Source organism: Gymnoscopelus braueri (genome assembly GCF_963280865.1).
Source record: "Gymnoscopelus braueri genome assembly, chromosome: 19".
In the NCBI taxonomy this organism is placed as follows: domain Eukaryota; kingdom Metazoa; phylum Chordata; class Actinopteri; order Myctophiformes; family Myctophidae; genus Gymnoscopelus; species Gymnoscopelus braueri.
This window is the reverse complement of record NC_137621.1, coordinates 15,705,849-15,718,515: the sequence shown is the minus strand read 5'-3', so window position 1 is coordinate 15,718,515 and position 12,667 is coordinate 15,705,849. Positions and strand designations below refer to the sequence as shown.

The following is a 12,667-nucleotide window of genomic DNA, read 5'->3' as shown; positions in this document are numbered from 1 at the left end:
AAAGCTAAGCTAAAGTTACACTCCCGAGTCTGAGGCAGACTGCATCGACTCTTAGAAGTAACTCATGACATCGTCGCATTGAGATAAGTGTTGGGAGGAAACAGATAAAGCTTTCCGATCTGCTGTGCTCTTTCTCTCAACTGTCTCCTTGTCCCGCCCAGCTGCCAGAAACCTCCATGTCACGAGAGGGAGGAAGTGGGGGAGCCGAATGTTGTTGGAGGACATGCATGAAGGAAAACACAAGTCTTCCCAAGTGACCCTGATGGCTACGGTACGGGACAGAGGGTGCACTGGTCTGGGCGGGCTGCCAAGCCAAACAGCCTTTGGGGGGGCAATTCTTAGCTGGGCACGGGGGAGTTCACATGAAGTATATATATATATGGAGGGGGACGAGGCGAGACAGGGGCCGTTGCGGCGCAGCAGTGAAAGTCTGAGAAACAGAGGTGGAAAGTAAGTAAGTATTTTTACTCAAGTACTGTACTAAGTACAATTTTGATCAACTTTTTACCGTACTTGAGTATTTCCAGTTTTTCATACTATATACTTCTATTCAAATGTTGTATTTGTGTCGGTCAGTCGATAGAGCGCTCGCCTTTGTCATGTGGTAAGTACTGGGAACTGATGGCAGGTGTTGTGCTCCACTTCAGCAATCCATCTCTCAGGGGTCTACCACATTGAAACAAGGATAGATTCCTGCGTTCTCAGCGAATACCGACAATAAGCCTCTCTGACCTCACTTACTTACAAATATTTTACTTTTTGCTCTAATGCAATTATTTGACAGCTTTAGTTAGTAGTTAGTTTTCAGATTTAGAATATGAATACAAATCATAAATTGACCGATAAATGATCATCTATTATTATAGATTAAACTACCCAACATCACATTAAAATCAGCACCACCTTTACCATCTGAAACATTAAAGTGACGAACACATGAAATGGGCCATTCTGTACAATGAGTACTTTTAAACCAACACCTACAGCATGTACTTTTACTCAAGTAAAAATGTTTATGCAAGCTATATGCAGAAGATATTTATGCGGCTTTTCTGCCATCCTTTATTATGGATAGTACAGTGAAGATAGGACAGGAAACAGAGAGACCGGGGAGTGACACGCGGAAAAGGCAGTCGAGCTTGGGGATCGAACTTGCGACTCACTGTCAGGCTGAATTAGAGCCCATTTGTGGTATCCGCCTTAACCACTAGGCCATCGGCGCCCCGAACACAGGACTTTTACTTGCAACAGAGTATACAGTGTTTATTGTGGTATTGCTACTTTTAGGTTTGTAAAGAAGAAGAAAAAAGACTACTAAAGAGTACTTCTTCTGCCACTGCTGAGAAGACCAGAGGGAAGCTGAGACCTGTTTCTCTTAGTAGAGGGGATTTATTTAGGGTGATAAGGAGGAGCCACCTGTGCAATTGAACCTTAGAATACAAACATAAACATTTACAAAGTGTGCACGTACAGTACAATACTGGTCCGGGTACACTCAGGGGGTCCTTGAGGGGGTCTCCGGGGGGTAACTCTCAGAGTCAATTTAACACTGAGGAATTAACAGTGTACATTGGGGGTATCAAATGACCTATAATGCCTCTCAAAATGGGGGTCCTTGAAATTAAAAGGGTTGAGAATCACAGCTGTGGAACCTCTGTTTCTTTCCTGCTCACACACGCTCTCTGTCACGCACACACACACACACACACACACACACACACACACACACACACACACACACACACACACACACACACACACACACACACACACACACACACACACACACACACACACACGTGATATCCAGGCTTCTGTGTTCAGTGCAGCGGTGTACTCTGCCAAGTCACACAGCTTGAGCGGCAGGGAGGTCCTGACCCCGAGGGAGATGGTACGTGACAGAGAGCAGGGTGTGTGTAGTGTGTGTGTGTGTGTGTGTGTGTGTGTGTGTGTGTGTGTGTGTGTGTGAACTTGGAGCAGGCAAGGTGGAGGATTTGCAAATGTTCTCAGGAATATGTTTGTGTGTGCGCGTGCCGTGTATGTGCATGAACATAATGCAAGTGCACAGTGAGTGCCTGTGTGTGTTTCCAAATAATATGCGCTTAAGTTTGTTTGCATGTAAAGGGAGGGCAGTGAATGAGAGAGAGGAATAGGAAGACGGGGAGAGAGAGAGAGAGAGAGAGAGAGAGAGAGAGAGAGAGAGAGAGAAAGGGCAGAACATCTGACATCCATATGCTCATTTGGCTAAAACTATTTTAATCAAGTTTGTGGCTTTATGGAGCCTAAGTAGCTTACGGTAAGATACAAAATACAGCTAAAAGCACACAACATTAGTTTTTCTCTCTTTCTGCGTGCGTGCGTGCGTGCGTGCGTGCGTGCGTGCGTGCGTGCGTGCGTGCGTGCGAGCATGTGTAGTATACAAACTGTGCAATCCATTTAAGCTTGGCTCATCTGCAGAGGCAGGAAGGCAAGGAGAAGAGAGGAGAGATCTTCACGCTGCATCAGTCCCTCACTCCAAACTCTGAAAGTGATTTTCTCACCGTATGCTGAGAGGAAATGATTCATTAGTGCCAGGGCCCAGTTGGGGTGGCTATTATCCCAGATAAGAACCAGCCGTTTGTACCCTAGGCTGCTGCATGTGGAGCAGAGCGTGCACTGTGACGGAGGGACGGGTTGGCGGGGTATCGGTGGGATGGAGACAAACAGGGAGGGGAGGAGGGGGGGGGGAGAGGAAAAAAACAGGAATGGCAAGGAGGGATGCAAATGGAGTGACTGAGAGCAGGGGTTGGGAGGCCGGGAGGCTGGGAAGAGGTCGCGGGTGCTGGTGGGGTGGGGGCCTCGAGGGGGAGGGAGGGGAGGGGAGTCTCTGTGGCTTTGAGTCAAATAGCGCAACAGCTCTGAGACAAGCTCCCCTTTTCCTGGAACACCACGGGACTACTAGAGTTTCTGAGGTCACCTCCTTCTCACTGCAGTGCATCTGTATCCACAGTTCCTCTTCTGACATCAACATCCACAAGCGGGACGTAATGTAATCAAAGACTGCTTTGGCTTCTCCAAAAGTCATGTTAGGGTCGTTGTCCAATAGCGTAACCATCTTTTAATCCTCACGTTCCTGTTGGCCGAATAATTGTAATTTTGTAATTGTAATTTTTCTTTTTTTCAAAAATAGATCTACAAGCTCACAACGAGCATTTGTCGTACAACGAGGTATAGAGGACCTAAGTGGTTAACTCTTCCAGATCTCAGAAACTACAACATAGTGCTGTTAAGTAATGTGACCATCTATAGCTGCAAGATGTATTTAGTAACTATTAGCCGGAGTACCCAACGTTGCCCAGGTTATTGTGCGGGTGACATAGGCACAACGTACTTGGAGGCCAGTCTATGACATCACTACTATGACATCAGGAATCTCCATATTTGGGTAAAGTTTAATGGTCTAAAGAATTAAATCCATCCATCCATCCATCTTCAACCGCTTATCCGGAATTGGGTGACGTCCTGGGGGATCCCAAAGCGTTCCATGGCCAGTTTCGAGATATAATCCACCCATCTGATCCTTGGTCTGCCAGGGGTTCTCCTCCCAGTGGGACGTGCATCAATAAGGACCTCCCTAAAGAGACACTCAGGAGGCCTCAGCACTAGATGCCCGAACCACCTTGCCCGAAAGTTAAATATTAAGTATAAAACATTTCAAACTAGAAAAGTGTGCTCCTCGGAGCACAGGTCTCCGGCAGGCTGGGTTGCCGACCCAGGGCCCGCAAACTTTGGTCATAGCGACTTGGAATGGGATCTGAACATTTTTACTTATACATCTTGATCACATGAGCCCAGAGATAATATGTACCGATTTGAGTGAGTTTTGGATTAAATCTGTAAGAGTAGTAGCAAAAAGTGTGTTTTGAAGAAAACACACTATGGACAAACTTTGGAAGTCGATCATAGCCAATCGGAATGGAATATGAGAAATGTGACAGATATGTCTTCATCACATGACTATAGAGATAATGTGTAGCGATTTGCGTGATGTTTGTAGGAGTAATATAAAAGAATTGTCTTGCAAAAATCAGTTGCCTGGTGGTGCTATAACAGGCCGCTGTGTAAATATTGGGGCAGAGGTTCTACTCTGGCCTCCAGGGAGTGTGTGTGCACAGTTTCACGCTGAATGGTGCCGGAGATTAGCTGCTCACAGACAGACGGACACACAAACACACACAAGGACGGACGGACGGGGGTGAAAACATAGCCTCGGCCACACCTTCGGCTATGACCTTCCCCGGATCATACAGTATTACACTGCTATGAAAGATTTCAGTCCAATCTGTCCTGGGGTGCAGACAACCAGACAGACAGACAGAGACAGACTTCAACTCTATGTATTATATTAATATAGATGAATGGCTCCACCTTTTAGTATGCATTAGGTTAAAGCAAACATGCTTGACATTACACAGAGAACACATACAGACCAGCACCACGTAGGTGAGTGCCAGTGTGGGTTAGATAAAGTGTTGAGATAAACCAGCAGCAAACTGTGGTCATTGAACTGTGGCATCATCTGATGCCAAAGTAAACAGTGTCTAAATTACACTGCTAACCTGAACTTAAAAGAGAGTTTCATGTATGAAACATCCTCACGTAACCTTCCAAACTTGTCCATCTATTCTCACCTCAAGCAGCCCGAAGGATTGGCACGCTCACAGAACTTCTTAGAATGATGCCGGTTGAAGGTTCTTAAACATACATAATCACAATGGGAACATCCGCACTCACGAAATACGTTTCAAAGCTTTGATGCATCGCAGCAGCAATCACAATAATGAACGCGTTTCGGCCCTTCTGGACTTCGTCAGCCTCAAAACACTGACGAAGTCCAGAAGAGCCAAAACGCGTTCGTTATTGTGATTGCTGCTGCGATGCATTAAAAGCTTTGAAACCTATTATCTCTGCCAGGCGGAAGGCCGGGGACAGAGATTTATTTTTTTGCCCCTGTGTGTGTGTGTGTGTGTGTGTGTGTGTGTGTGTGTGCGTGTGTGTGTGTGTGTGTGTGTGTGTGTGTGTGTGTGTGTGTGTGTGTGTGTGTGTGTTTGTGTGTGTGAGAGATTCTGGAGCTTATCTCGCAAACTGCTGGACCGGTCAGCATCAAACTTTTAGAGCAAGCTGCCAGTAGGCCAAGGAAGTCATTCGACTATTAGACTACCTGGTGACGCTGTACCAGCCCGCTTTATGTTTTGGCCTGTTAACTCCTGAACCACAGGTCGTATAATCATGACGCAACTCCCAATATACATCTCAGCCTAATAATTTCAACCTAACTAAATTTTATGCTATTTTGCATTTACTTAAAAACACACTTTATACTATATACTGTAGATTTTGTCCAAAACCAACACAAACCGCAACACATTATCTTGAGAGACAAGTGCTAAACATGTATCCTACACTTTAATATTAATATTACCATTTATAAGAATGCATGGTCCGATTGACCCAAATTTTGGGGGGCCTCTTAACAATGCATATATACCATTTCTCTTAGACCCATAGGGGGTGCAATGCCCTGCAATGCTTGCAGGGCAGAACTATAGGACGATACCCACTCATTATCAAAGTAAAGAAGAGAGCACTTAAATGTTATAACCACCTAAAAGAAAGCAACCCAGACACGCTCCATACCATAGCCCTCAACCATAGCGAAAACCTACAGCGGATGCCCCCTTAGTCAGCTGGTCCAGGGACACAAATGCAAGCACAGCTAACAGACGGAAAGCCCATTGGACTTAACCAGATTATAAGAAAACAAAAAGAAAGCTACCTGACATACTGGAAAGAGACAATCCAAAACCAAAGCAAAATGGAAAGCTATCTAGCACTAAAAAGAGAATAAACATTGGCAGAATACCTGAGCACGGTGAACGACCGAAAACCTAGGAAAGCATTGACCTTGTACAGACTCAGTGAACACAGCCTTGCAATAGAGAAAGGCCGCCACAGACAGACCCCGCTCCCAAGGGCAGACAGACTATGCACCCACTGCACACAAAATGTGGTGGAAACCACCTAAGGCTCACCTGGCCACTATACCAAGACATCACAGACACATACTTCCCACAGATTACATACACCCAAAGTGAGTTTGAAAACATGACCAACGACAAAAAACTCCCATACCTACTGGGAGAAATACAACAATGTGCGAACACACCAGCAAGATTTGTGAACTGTTGCGATAAAAGAAGGTTAGCCAATGGAATACAACCACCCTAAGGACTACTAAGCATTGAGTGTCTCGAGTAGACCTTTAGACCTACTGCACATATAAACAGAGCTGCAACCTTTAAACACATTCTAAATCTGAGGCCTTTTTTGTATACTATTTAAATAGTTTTGAGAAAAAATGCTGCTATTTGTCCCAAAGTCACTGCAAAAGATTGCTGCTATTTGTCTCAAAAAGCTTTATACCCTTTATACATATATGCTAGCTTTATACAACATGTATATAACGACGCAATGTGACTCTGTTGTTTACACAATGCTGTACCCCCTCCAACTGTATATACTTTCCCAAACTGTTTTTATTATATTTTGACACTAGCTTTGGCAATGTAAATGTATGTTTTCTCATGCCAATAAAGCTCCTTTGAATTTAAATTGAATTGGGTGCCACAGATTTGACAAATGTGACAGTTTGTTTAAGAAACATTTTTTCTCACCAAATGAGGTTCAAACAATCTCGTGTCGTGATTCATGTGACAATGAGCGTAAAACAGATTTTTCATTCCATATCTGTGGTTTGCCTCTAATTGGCTTCTAAAATGTATGTGTGTGTGTGTGTGCGTGTGTGTGTGTGTGTGTGTGTGTGTGTGTGTGTGTGTGTGTGTGTGTGTGTGTGTGTGTGTGTGTGTGTGTGTGTGTGTGTGTGTGTGTGTGTGCGCGGAGGCGCTATTTCTTTTTATAATTTTTATCCCTCAATTTTGTAACCCTTTTTTCACCCGGTGCCAATTTGCTAAGTGATTCTGGGCACTACACTCCCCCCACCAGCCTAGGGAGGCCAGGGCCGAGCTCATGCCTCCTTCAATGCATGAGAGCCAACTGACCTTCTTGTCACCTGACAGGGGGGAGTTTCCCTGGTTGGACGTAGCACGTGGAAGGAACACGTTATTCCAACCAGTTCCCTTCCCCTCCATCAGGCGCCCCGGCTGACCAGGGGGAGGCAGTATAGTGACCAGGATTACTACATGTTTTTGTGAGGGTATTAACTACCCTAGGAGACACAGGGAGAACATGCAAGAAACACTACTTAAACAGCCCTCAACCCATCCACGGAGCACCCTTTTTTTCCCTCTTTTTAGCGGATGTTCATTTTGTGATCTATTCTCACATCTCACACTGCTGATAGGAAAGAAGGGGCATCTGATTTACTGCTATGTGGAATGCAGTGTTGTTTAACCTAAAGAGAGAGAGGGGTGCTGTGTGTTTAATGATAAAACGACCACTTCCCAGAAAGGGCAGAAAGCCTGGAGGGAAAGAGAAGAGTGTGTAAGTGAAGATAAGACTGGAAGGCTTTGATATTTTCTTTACCTACTCAACCTCCCACCGGCTGTGAGTGTGTGTGTACGTGTACGTGTGTGTGTATGTGTGTGTGCATGCGTGCTTGCTTGTGTGCGTGCACGCATGCGTGCGTGCATGTGTGTCTGTCTGTCTGTCTGCGTGTTGGAGGGTGAGAAGGAGAGAGAGAGCGCAAGTGAGAGACACTGATTAAAGTGAGCAGGAGTGGCTGTTTACCGAAAACAGTGCTGTTTAGTTACATGACATGTAACCATGTATTGCAGCAAGATATATTTAGCACTAGCTACTTGGATGCCAGTTTCAGCCCAAGCCGCCTTTACTAGTAGGTATATAAAACATTAAAAAAAAGGATTGGATATTCTTTTAACCTCATTACTCAACCTCCCACCGACTTCAGTGAAGTGCTGTGTGTGTGTGTGTGTGTGTGTGTGTGTGTGTGTGTGTGTGTGTGTGTGTGTGTGTGTGTGTGTGTGTGTGTGTGTGTGTGTGTGTGTGTGTGTGTGTGTGTGTGTGTGTGTGTGTGTGTGTGTGTGTGCGCGCTGGTGGATGAGAGCGAGCGAGCGGGTATTTACCCATGTTTCCATTGTGACCTTACACCTCAGTTGGAGCTTGTAAATGTGCAGCAAATTACAAATTAGATAAGTGTTTGTGAGCTATAGGTCTGGGAACACAGCAGCCTGCCCTTCCATGCCTTCCATCTGAAATACTTTGTGTCCCCGGCAACATGGACCATGTTGTAAAACCATAAGAGCTGTGTGTGTGCGTGTGCGTGCGTGCGTGCGTGCGTGCGTGCGTGTGTGCACTGTGCAGTGATGGAAAGTAACTACCGTAAGTACATGTACTCAAGTACTGTACTTACCGGTAAGTTCAATTTTGAGGTATTTCTTACTTTCTTCAGTATTTACAATTTTCAATATTTTTACTTCTACTCCACTAAATCTCGGAGGCACATATTGTACTTCTACTCCACCACAATTACATTGAAAACTTGAGTTACTAGTTATTTTGTAGATTATGATTATCTTTACAAAACATACATTAACCAATTCAGCTCTATATATTTCGGCCATTTGAAAATAGCCGCTCTACAAGCTCACAACGCGCCGGGATGCGACACATTGTGAGCTTGTAGATCTGCTATTTTCAAAATATTTTTATACATTTTGAACTTGTGAAATGGGACATTCTGCACAATGACTACTTTCACTTTTGGTACTTGAAGTTTATTTTGATGCCACTGAACACTTTCGTACTTTTACCCAAGTATACATTTTGAATACAGGACTTTTACCTGTAACAGAGTATGTCTAAATCGCAGTATTGATACTTTTACTTAAGTAAAACATACGAGTACTTCTTCCATCACTGTGTGTGTGTGTGTGTGTGTGTGTGTGTGTGTGTGTGTGTGTGTGTGTGTGTGTGTGTGTGTGTGTGTGTGTGTGTGTGTGTGTGTGTGTGTCCGTGTCCAATAAGTTCCACTGAGTTACTGTACCACGCTACCCACGTCAGTCAGGACAGCGTGACGTGCAGTATGGCTGCCACACACGTGGATTGTCACCTTTTGTTTGTTTGTGAGAGGGACCACAATGCAAATAAGTCCTGGACTTTATTGTATTTCATCCTGGATTGTTTTTTAAACCAACATATGTTGCATGATTTGTGGGTTATATGCAATCCAAATAAACTAAAGCTAAACTAAAGTACATTCTGAAAGAGGGAGATGAGGAGCGCTGCCTGGATACACTGTATATACATCATTCAGTGGCTGGAACTGAAAGTGCTCTTTGGTAGGGGGAAATAATCAAAAGGCTTAACCACATTCAGCCATGGGGTCCCTATTTTGGGCATGTCATTATAAAAGGCCAAATTTTCCCAAATTGTGAAAATGGTTCACAAAAGTGTCACATCGCGATCCTTGTAGATCAGCTATTTTCACTGTCTTAAATGTTTAGCGGCTGAAATTTGTTTTTCTCAGAGGGTGGGTAGCATCTCCCTTAGGATTAGGGTAATAATATAAGAAGGTCAGTCGACTGGGAGAGAGTTGGAGCAGAGCTGCTACGATGAATTGAGTACAAAGGACCCCAATGGAAACAAGCCATGGGCTTTCTTGGGTTTAAAATCCTCTTAGCAGACCTTGTACTGAACTGTGCTTTCCTCCATGTGCTTTTCTTTTGCAAACTGCTAATAAAGTATTCTCTAAATCAATATTTGTATAGATTTTTGACAATTACGTGCACATAAAGTATTCAATCAATCAATCAATCAATGCTGCTCCTTTAGTTAAGGTGGTTCAGGGATCTAGTATGGCTGGATGCTGGGAGGAGGCTACAGGTCAGACCAAGGACCAGATGGGGGGGATTATATCTCCATGCTGGCCTTGGAACGCTACGGGATCCCCCATTTAGAGGTAGTTAATGTGGCCCGGGAAAGGGAAGTCTGGGACTCTCTGTTGGAACCTTGGTGACCCGACTCCGGATAAGCGGTTGAAGATGGATGGATGGTTAATAAAACAAAAAGACATGGCACTCTTCCAGTGCCTAAATGCACAGATTGAGGATGTGTTCTCTTCGGCATTACATTGTGCAAGACGGCAATTTATGTGTTATCTGCCATGAACAGACAGTGAATTGCATTGCTTCACTGCAATTTATTGTCCTCTCGACCCAAAGTGGTGTCATGCAGTCATTTCACAATACATAGCATAGCTTGCATTCTAAACTGGATTATTGCTCATGTATGATTTGTACAGTACATGTCCGGTTGTTTACAGGGATCAGCTGTCTTCAGTTACGCCGGTGCCATAACTGTAGACAGCTGATCTTTGTCCCATTTCACGCTGTCACAGAGTCCAGTGTTACTGATGTGAAGGGCACGGGGTGAGCGCACGGCAAGGGAACCCCCGACGACATATGGACTTCATCAGAACCAGTAGTTCGATGACATCATTGTCACATAATTGACTCTCCTCTCAACGGTCCGTCGCTCTCTTTCCTCATAAGTGGCGAGGGCAAGTTAAGGCTGAGGCATATTCCGAACATTTTCCTATTTCACATCACGGCCCTGTAGCCCCGTAAGCTTGCAAATCTGCTACAGCTTTTAGTACTACTGTGTGTCTGGATATTGAGTGGATATTCCATTCGTAAGGGAGTTCTTTCCTAAGCGGATATCAAACAGACAGTTTGGACTCCCCATTTCAGTGGTCTAGTCCAGATTGCGGTGATTTATTAACGGAAAATGAAGCTGAGCCTTAACCCATTAAGACCCGGAACGCATCTGTGTCACTTTAGATTTCTTTGGCTATTCAAAAATAGCAGATATACAAGCTCATAGCGCGGCACCGAGTGCCGCGCTATGAACTTGTAGATCTGCTATTTTTGAAAAATCGTGAAAATGATTTTTTTATATTTTTTTCCGAAAAACTGTTCTTTAGAAGCGGCCTCAGGTCTTAATGGGTTAAGTGTGACCATTATTATGTAAGCGTGCTTAGCCCGGCACACACGTACTCCACGTTTATCGGTCTTAATAAATCACAAACACTTACGACCCTCACGCACTGCACGGTTTATCATCAGATACAATACGTATAGCCATGGTAACGAGTGATAAGGGTGAAGTCATCGGCTGTGAGTGCATTTGAGACAAAGACGGGTGTCCTCCTTGTGGATTTGGTGTGATCCACGTCTGCTGGCGCGTCGTGACGCACGCAAGCAGTTCAGGGGGCACAGCTGCTGTTCAAAATGGCGTCACAAAAAAAGCACCCAGATCTGACCACAGTGGCAAGCAACATTTAATTAATTGTGAGCCATCTGAACTTGTCCGCACCTCCTGTGCAATTAAGGGTTAAGTGTCAGGATAACTATTTTGCTGTCTCGCTGTTGTTATGTGTTTAACAAAGTCAAGCTGTCTCCCTTTATTTTCTTGCCAAGCTTGTTGTCGTGCTTGTTGTATTTTTTTTTTCTCGGAAGAGAAACCATTTCCTATTCGGGTAATGATGCACAGAGATGACGAACTGTGTTGGACTTGTCCACAAAACAAAATACCGCCGACTGCAACGTGTCATTAAAAGTGAAACATGACAACACAAAGCCTTATGGGAGTCGTCATGTGACTCAGACATTCTAGTACTCTACTGCACATTCTTCTTCTGATGGTGTTCGTCAACGTACGTCTTACACATCGTAAACAAGGCCTCAGGCATTACCTCTCTCTAATCTTAGGTGTTTGAGTGCAAGGGGTACTTACTGTAGCTTGGTGTGTGTGTGTGTGTGTGTGTGTGTGTGTGTGTGTGTGTGTGTGTGTGGTTGGTTAAATAAATACATAAAAATCTAAGACTTTGAGAATGTATGTTTCATTATGCCAATGTGTGAATTCTTGTTTCTGATTTGCTGAAAGCCAGGTATACATTATAAGTGTTTAATGCAGCCTGGGCCGTAGCGTGACGGTACAGGCTGGCACCCTAGGCTGCAATGCCAGCCTGGCAGTGTGTCGCGGGTTCGACTCCCGTTCCCGACGACCTTTGCTGCGTGTCACCCCCCCCCCCATCTCACTTTCCCTATCCCTCTCTAAATAAAGGCATAAAAAGACCCCCCCCCCCCCCCCCCAAAAAAAAAAGAAGAGGATTATGCCTTAAATATTCAATATACAACTTTGAAACTGTAATATTAACTGGTTTAACTACGGTTTTGACATTTGTCATAAGAAAGGTCTGGAAATTGTACAAAGGTCTGGCAAGTTGGGCACCCAGGTGGTTCACTGGTAAGAGAGCATACCATATGAATAAGCTATTGTACGGATATACAAAATTAACTACCTTAACCTGTATAAACCCCTCCGCACAGGGTACTGTTTAATCCGGATTGTCAGTGAAAACCACTCAACCACACTACAAATAAACCCAATAAATAACAACCTTGTCTTTTTGTCATTTATTTACCAAACACACTCATACACATACAAACACACTTCTACCTAAACTGTGCACAGTATTATTATATGACCAGCCCGTGTACTCCACACACGAGGCATTAGTATATAGCCTGGGTTAGCTAGCTAGCAGCAAGCAATGGCGATTGTAGCAATGGCAGGTTATTTTACTGTA

At 44.4% G+C, this 12,667-nt stretch overlaps 1 long non-coding RNA gene across 1 annotated transcript in view; it reads right to left on the bottom strand.

Moving 5' to 3' along the window:
- The window catches only part of LOC308075251, a 497,190-nt gene extending 486,307 nt beyond the window's left edge, over nt 1-10,883 (bottom strand). Inside the window, exon 1 of the long non-coding RNA XR_013932182.1 lies at nt 10,832-10,883. This is a non-coding gene — a long non-coding RNA (uncharacterized lncRNA). The remainder of the gene's footprint in view (nt 1-10,831) is intronic.
- Nucleotides 10,884-12,667: the final 1,784 nt, after the last annotated feature.